Source organism: Artibeus jamaicensis, unplaced genomic scaffold, assembly GCF_021234435.1.
Source record: "Artibeus jamaicensis isolate MK-2021 breed Jamaican fruit bat unplaced genomic scaffold, CSHL_Jam_final scaffold_1689, whole genome shotgun sequence".
NCBI classification, from domain to species: Eukaryota; Metazoa; Chordata; class Mammalia; order Chiroptera; family Phyllostomidae; genus Artibeus; species Artibeus jamaicensis.
In genome coordinates this window covers 11,888,711-11,897,024 of record NW_026522029.1, presented here as the reverse complement: position 1 = coordinate 11,897,024, position 8,314 = coordinate 11,888,711, and the positions used below count along the sequence as shown (strand labels likewise).

General features: G+C 46.4%; 1 long non-coding RNA gene across 1 annotated transcript in view; it reads left to right on the top strand.

The window, feature by feature from the left end:
* Positions 1 to 849: 849 nt before the first annotated feature.
* The window catches only part of LOC128625979 (uncharacterized), a 46,036-nt gene continuing 38,571 nt past the window's right edge, over positions 850 to 8,314 (top strand). The window contains exons 1-2 of the long non-coding RNA XR_008389836.1: positions 850 to 912; positions 6,012 to 6,123. This is a non-coding gene — a long non-coding RNA (uncharacterized LOC128625979). The remainder of the gene's footprint in view (positions 913 to 6,011; positions 6,124 to 8,314) is intronic.

The following is an 8,314-nucleotide window of genomic DNA, read 5'->3' as shown; positions in this document are numbered from 1 at the left end:
CTGTTCGGGGGTCATGAGTTTCAGAAAGCAGCAGCCTGTGTTAACCCTTTGTTGTATGTCAGTAGTGGATACAGAGGCAAAAAAGATTCTGTTAAGAATTCAAATGCTGCCTTTCTGAATCTGCCTGTGAACCTGGAGGGACCAGCACCTTCCCAAGAAATAAAGCGGTGTGAGCGGTGCTTGTGCTGCCAGAGTTTGTAAAGGCGCTAATAAATATGCTTGGTTCTCAGTGACATTTCCAGTCATTTGTATTTATGCTGGGAGGGTCCGGCCCTGGTGTAGACTCCTCAGTGGGCAGTAGCCCACGGGCCCATCCAGATTTTCTTAATCAAGTATTATTCAAGAATTATTCTGAGAATCTCACTGCAATGCAAGAGGGGAAGGCTCTCAAACGTTTCATATTACAAACAAAAAGAAATCCTCATGTATCTTGAATTTGCTTCAGGATAATCTGGGTGGAATAGAGAGGAAATGAGGTTGGCCAGGAGCTGGCGGTTGTGCCGCTGGGTGATGGGCACACGGAGAAGTGGTTTGGTCTTCGCTTTACCTTTGTGGTTTTTGAGATTCTCCCTTACACGGAGATTAACAATGATTATACTCAGAATGTTGGGAACCAGGGCTTTATATGGACTTAGGAAGTAATTTTGCTTTAAAATTCTTCCATGGCTACTGCAGCCGTCAGGTTGTTAAAAGCAAAGACTGAAGTGTGAGTGCCCGGGGCCCACCCTTTTCCCCCTTAACACCAAGAATAACAAGGAAAACAGTCTCCATGCACCTATGATGGGGTGTGAGATGGAGTGGAATTCAGAGGAATTTCTCAGTTCAGCCCTTGTCCCTCCCTTCTTCCCTGCCGTTGTTCTCCGATGCAGCTGTATTTACGCTGAGTTGGAGGATAATGCCCTATTCCAAAAGGTAAGTGGCGAACACAAACGGGAATGCATCCTTTTGGGCTGTTGCAACCAACCCGCCTTCCGCCGCTGTTCTACTTTCTTTGGTCTTGGCAAGCAGCTCGGAACAACATTTCCTTCTTTTCATTCTGGTGCTGGGCGATTGTTCGCTGCTGATACTGGCTTTTTCCCATAATTGAGCTGCGTGCTTTGCACCAGGGAGTTTCAGTGTGTCTGGACTTCAAAACTTTCCCGAGCTCTCTCCTGACAGAACTCCCCAGTGCAGTTTTTAACACTCTCTGCCTGACTTTTCATCAAAAATCAGTTCCACTTTAAAGTTGATGGTTTACATGGTCACTTTGCCCCCAAAGAGATGGAATCCTGCAGCGAGATTGTCATTTCCTGTTTGACATGTTGTCGTTCCTGTGTACAGGGCCCGTCTTTTTCATTGCGGCAGATGCCATTCCACGGGGGGTCAGTCACTTCCTGATTGGTCATTAGGGAAACTGACATAATCCCACATGTCGGCCAGGTGAGTTAGGATGGGGGTCAAGGTTACGTGATCACATGTATGTGTCTCTTTATAGAAGAAAATTATGTATTATATGTGGCTAATCACACGAAGTTGTGTGATTATTTCATTTCGGCTTCCTATAGTCTTATTCCTTACTGGAGCTTATAGGGAGCTTCCTGTAGGGTGATCTATGAGAGGAACTGGCCGATAGGTTTCAGGCCACATCGTAGAAGAACGAGGCAGACAGCTGTTGTAGACGCTGGTAAAGGCACAAATACCTCCACAGGCCCCATTCGCTTTAGCAATGCATTGCTGTGACTTTGGAGCTTCTGTCTTCTTTAGAAATGACCGCGTTTCTCACACAAATATTAGACATGGTGCTCTATTCCGGTAGCACAGTGGTTTCTAGATGCCCCTGGTCACATACAGCTTCATAAAATTTTGAACAAGCGCGTGCCCCTCTGGCACATTGTTACAGCTGGAAATTTTTAAGTGTCAGTAGTTGCAGAGAATGTAATTTCCCTCATGCTGTGAATTCTGCTTAAAAATGAAACCTGCCCTATCATTGTTTTTAATAGTAACTAATGTGATCTAAATATCATATCAAGTCCATACCCCCACCATCCATTTCAAAAGTAAACCATTAAGCTTTCCTTACAGATGTTTACATTATTTTCCCCCTTAATTCATGTTTCCATCCCACTGTACCCGTGGAATTTTATTCTAATATGTGCTCAGGCTTGAACGTCTTTTACCATGACCATGACATGTTTCACTTCAGCAAATATATTTTTATAAGTTGACACTAAACACCAAAAAATTTTCTTGTATTCATGAAATGCAAATTTCTTTTGGAATGAGTCACCATGACAATGATTGTTAATATATTATCGATCAAAAGTGTTATACTATTTGACTTAGAAGCCAATATAATTTCATTAGAAATATAGCTCAGGGAGGTAAGTCAGGCTAACAATTTTAAATTCTACTTCTTTTGTTTTTGTTTGGGGACTTTTGTTTTGTTTTACAACTAGCACGTGTATCTCTTAAGGAACAGTTACTGCTTATTGCCGGATGAGACAGGGCCTGCATCCATGAAATCTCTAGTTTTTATTTGTATAGATGTGTCTCCTAGGAAGCCTTATTCATATGCATAAGTAGTTTGCTCTGGAAGGAGAGCTTTTTGGTTTTTTAAATAAAAATTTACTTAAACTCTTTCCATTGCATCTGGGTCTTACACCCCCGAATCACTCTGCAATCTTTCATTAAAAAATAACTTGGAGATTTACCAGTGGGCAACTTATAAGGGATTTCACCCTTGGCTACTACTTTCCCACTGCTTTTATTCTAGGACGTCCTAAGTGAGAGGCTGGAATCTCAAAAGGTTCACCAAGACCTGTCAGCCAGAGCGCAGTTTCTGTCACTGCTGATTGCTTCTCTGACTAGTGGGTCTGCAGGTGAGGGGGTCCGCAGGCAGCACACCTGTAGCCTGACTATGTACCTGTAGCCCGGTTGTGTACCTGCAGCCCGCCAAGAGGCCACCTTGCCCCTAGACAGAGCCCTGGCAGCCCCCAGGGGCTCAGTGAGTGGAGACCCACCCCAAAAGCTTGTCTTCAGTGGAGTCATATTTTCTGTCCCATCTTCATCTGTCAGTGTGGACACTGGCACCATCTACCTCACAGGGTTAATTCTGAGCTCAGTGGACATGAGGCCTGTGAAGCTTCTTGAGAACTTAAAAATGTTCCACAAATGTTGGTTGCTGCACGCTGGGGGTATCTGAATGTCATGCGTCACAGCCCTCTTGGTCTGGTCATCAGATAAGTGACCTGCACTCCCGGAACAGGATGCTAAGAAACACGAAAAAATGCAGCCCGAGCCTCTGGTCCTGCTCTGCATGGTGTGCTCCCGGAAAGGGTCTCATTGGCCACCCTGGGGTCCTTGCTCTGACGAGCCTCCGGACCCTGGGAGGCAGGTCAGCAGAAGCCTGTCCTTCAGATAACTATCTCTGACGCTTCCCTCTCATTCCACAGGGCCCACCGCGTGGGCCAGGGGCACGCGGGCTCCTCCCTCGGTGTCCTGCAGTCTGCACAGACCACAGACGGCCCTTCCCGGGGAAGGTCAGAGATGACAGGAGAGCAGGGCATTCGAGAGCATCAGCCTGTTCAGTAAATACACCAGGCAAAAAAAAGTAAGGCTCTCAAATAATAAATCTTAGGGGAAAGTGACAAAAAGGATTTAATGACTAGTTGTGTGCGTCTTGGGGGAGGGGAGAGATTTAACAGCTCATTTTTATTTAAATAAATATATCAATTATCAACACTTCCATGGTGAAAGATTAGACAAAAGAATTCAATACTTCTGTTTTTAAAAGATTTTATTTATTTTTTGAGAGAGGGGAAGGGAAGGAGAAAGAGAGGGAGAGAAACATCAATGTGTGGTTGCCTTTCATGTGTCCCCCACCGGGGACCTGGCCCGCAACCCAGGCCTGTGCCCTGACTGCGAATCGAACTGGCGACTGTTTGGTTCGCAGGCCTGCACTTAATCCACTGAGCTGCACCAACCAGGGCTCAATAATTTTTAACAGAGCTTTTGTTATATCTTTTTTTCCTAATTTTTTTCTTATTTAAAAGCTCACTTTGATTTATTGACCAGAATTTTGCCTCAGACTGGAACTAACTGCTGCACTAAATTCAGCTGTGTGGTATTACAATTTTTTTCCTGGTTCCAGGTTCAAGATAAGATTTGATGGCATTTCACACTGTATATCTGCATGCAAAGTTTGGGAAAAGGTCACGAGTCGGCTGACATTTGCCGGCACCGTAGTCTTTTTTAATGCGGCTGAAGGACGACTCACAGTGAGACTCACAGTCTCACAGTGAGACTGACTCACGGTAGCAGCCAGGGGACACCTGTGCACCGGCGGCAGCAGCCCGGGGCCTTCACCTGCTCACTTCTCTGAGACCAGCCTGTCCAGCCTGGGCCCGTACTTGGTCCTAGGAGACGTGGCCTCCGGCCCCAGATAGAGAAACTCGCCAGGAATTCAGGGAATGATGTTCAGGAGCTGCACAAAGTTAACTGTAGGTAGCTCCAGATTAACTAGCTCAGTGCTGAGAACCTCCGGGCTGCCTCGTTGATGCTCCTGACGACGTCATTCCAACACCCTTCCTTTGTCCCAAGTCCCTTCAGACCATGCACGGTGAGCTCGTCCGAATTCTGAAGTTTATCTCGTGATACTTTCTCTGCACCCGAGAAAGTACATTCTGAGGTCTCTCGAGACTGTTGGAGAATCTGCCAGCTCCTTTCTCGGTCACATGTATAGTCTCCCTACAACTCGGCTTTTTCCAAAAATCTGTACATGTTTTTCTTTGCTTTTAAAAATACGTTTTGTTGTGGTAAGATATATACCACAATAAGTTAACCCTTTTTAAGTGTACGACTCGCTGGAGTTATCATGTGCCTATGACAGAGTTATAGTCTGGTGCAGGGTTAGCTAAGAAATGGTTGTCATCCGCTGAAAGGATGTTTTGTAACCACAGAGCCCTTCTGAGGCCACACAAACGCACACAGGAATGAACTGCGGAGGCCTTGAACGCCGTCCCAAGAAGCCAGGAAAGCCCTGGACGGTGGCGCGATGTGCAGAGTCAAGTCCGCATCGGAGCGGGATTGTCTTATGTCGGGCCAACAAAAACTTGGCCTTGGTGCATAATTAATGAACTGGGAAAGGGATTACGAGATTTCGCTCTAATTAATGTCGCCCTAATGTTTGGCATGGAAACAAAGCTGCGTTAATTAGTACCAGGGGTGTTGTGTGTGGGTGCTGGGTGTCTGTCTGTGGGTGTAGTTTGGCATGTTTCATGGGCAGCCTTTTTTCTCCCTCCATCCTGCCCCTCCTTCTTCATGCCTCACCAATCCATCTCGTCTTCTCAGGCTGTGTTAGCTTTTGAGTGTAGATGGGGGAAGCAGAGACAGATGGAGGGATTCCTTTTTCAGCCGAATATTGTCTGGGCATGCGTGAGGCAGTCAACATTTCAGAACGAGGTGGGAAACCGCCTCCTCGTCTTAGAGAGAGGAGGACATCACGCTCTCCGGGCAGCTTCACTGCCATTAATATTAATTAAATCTCGAGGGCAAAGCACCTTCCTCGGGTTGATAAGATGCTCTCGCGCACATCATGTCGATTACATGTCAGCTCCAATCATCTGGAGAAGCCGGACACTAATCCCTCCGCTGAGCCGAGGCACCTCATGCGGGGATTATTCGCCAGCATTAGAATCTGAACTTAAAAATCTTCATTTTTCCTTTGCCTTAGAACTTATCCTGCTATTGTTAATTAAGTCAAATATTCCCCTAGGAAGTGAGCAAACGTGTGTGTGTGTTTGTATATGGAGTGGGCAGGGGGTGGAGATGAATGAACATAGGAAGAGTATTTTTGCACCCCTCTATTAGGGCTACAAAATGTGTAGCTCGGTTTTCCAAAATCTTGTACATGTCTTTGCAGACTTAAGCTCCTCCAAGTGGCTTATGGTTCCGATGGTTTTAGTTCTAGGTGTGAAATAGCCACTGTTGAAAGATTTGTTTCTTACTTGGCTAAATATTTGTTTATTCAACAGATGCTTATGAATGCTTTTCTGTGCGGATACTCAGTGCTACAAAGATAATGAAGACTAAGTTCTTGTTATCAAGGAGCTTCCGGACCAGTGGGAGAGGTAGACGCATAAACAGGTATTTTGTCTTTAATTTTTTATTTACTGATTTTGAGAGAGAGAGACAGACAGACATCTGATTGTTGTTTCACTTATTATTGCGTTCACTGGTTGCTTCCTCTATGCACCCTGACTGGAGATCGAACCCACAATTTTGGTGTATCCCGTCGAGGCTCTAACCAACTGAGCTACCTGGCCAGGGCCATAAATGGGTATTTTAAAGACTTTATTTATTTACTTTTAGAGAGAGGAGAAGAGAGGAAGAAAGGGAGAGAAACATCAAAGGGAAAGATACATAATGGGTTGCCTCTCGCCCACCCCCAGCTGGGAACCTGGCCCACCACCCAGGCATGTGCCCTGACTGGGAACTGATCTGGCTACCGTTCTGTCCACAGGTCTGCACTCAGTCCACTGAGTCACACCAGCTGGGGCCAGAAGCAGGTATTTAAAAATGTAGAAGTAAGCAGTTCAGTTTGCTAGAGCTGAGATTTGAGCCAGAGGGTAACGAACAGCGAGGCTGAAGGACCAAAGAGAGGCTTCCCTGCCGCCAGGAAGCCTCGAGTCCCGGGTTGTGTCCACCCCTGGCCAGGGCAGGGACTGCTGTCACCACAGTGGTTGACACGTCACAAGTGCTGTTCTTGCTGCCGGAAGCATTTAGTGGAAGCTGTCCATCCCTGTCTCTACACGGGGCGTGGGGGCTCCTGGCAGTGCCTTCCCCCTTCGTGGACAGACTGGGGGTGAGAGGGGAGAGTTAGGCCTGGGCCCCTCCACCCCTCCTGTGGTGACCACACGCCCCAGTTCACACCAGAATCCCCAGCACAACGATTAATACTGTCCTCTTGCACTCTTAACAGTGTCCCAAACTGGACACTGAGTCCTCTGATCTCCCTAATTACCCTGCGTTCCAGGAGCCAGGAATCAACCACAAGGTCGTGCTTCATGTCACGGGAGGCTGGTGAGGCAGTGGGTTTGGGCGAATGCAGGGCACTCCTGGCCTCATCTGTAGGGAGCTAAGCTTTATCCTTCATCTCCGTTGCCTTTTGAACATTTTCACCTGAGATCTAATAGATAGTTACTATGAGATTATCCTAAATTTTAGTTTAGGATAAGGCTATCCTAATAGTTTAGGATTAGATTATCCCAATGTTAGTTTATCCTAAAAATTCACTTGCATTTTTCATCTTGCTCCATCATGTATTTGTGCTTTCCTTGAAGTAAAAAATGTGCTTTTTCTCTATCTTTAAAAATCTTTACAAGTAAACCATGCCCCAGCAGTGTTTGCCGTGGTTATTTATTGACCTGTGGAAGATCCGTGTGGGCGGCCCAGCCTGGGACTCACGTCCCTGAACAGCCTTAGATGGAGCCTGACCTGGTCAAATTTTCACTTTAGAAAGAACACTCTGGCCGTGGCCGGGTAGCCTGGTTGGTTAGAGCATCATTTCGACACGCCAAGGTTGTGGGTTCGGTCCCCAGTCCCATCCAAGAATCAACCAGCGAACGTGTGAGCAAGTGGAATAACAAATAGATGTCTCTCTCCCCCACCCTTCTTCTTCTCTCTCTAATCAATAAAACATTAAAATTTAAAAGGGGCGCCCCAACAGCTGTGTGGAGCACAGATTTCCAGGAGGTGGAGCCCAGGGCCTGGCAGGGAGGCTCATTCAGAGTTCGCAGTCACCTGTGCGGCAGGTCACAAAGGGCCCAATCTAACTCAGTGCCGGGAGCGTCAATCAGTAGGGCTGGGCCAAAAAGGAGATCACTGGACAATCTGTGTAAAAGTCACAAAAGTAAGTTTGAAAAGCCAGGGACAAACTGAAAAAAAACCCACCTTGTGACACACGAATGAGATGAAATCGGAGGGAAGATGGGGTTGGTTTCTCTGAAACGCAAATCGTTCTTATGAATCAACAGAAAAAAGCACTTGGTGAAAAATGGACACACCATTTTATCAAAGGGCTGTTTTTCATAATCAGATCCGGGAAGATGTCGTGTTGGCACACACTGTGTGTGTTAGTGCTAGTGCCGCTGCCGTCATAACTGCCAAATTAAAAACCACTGTCCATCCATGGGAGGTTTGTCAAACACACAATGGTGTGTCCCCCTCAGTGGAATATTATGCAGCCATCAAAAATGAGTGCATATGCCTCTATTTCTGGAAATAGAAAGCTATCCTTGCCCTTTATTAAGTGGACACAGAAGGTCGCCCAGGGCTG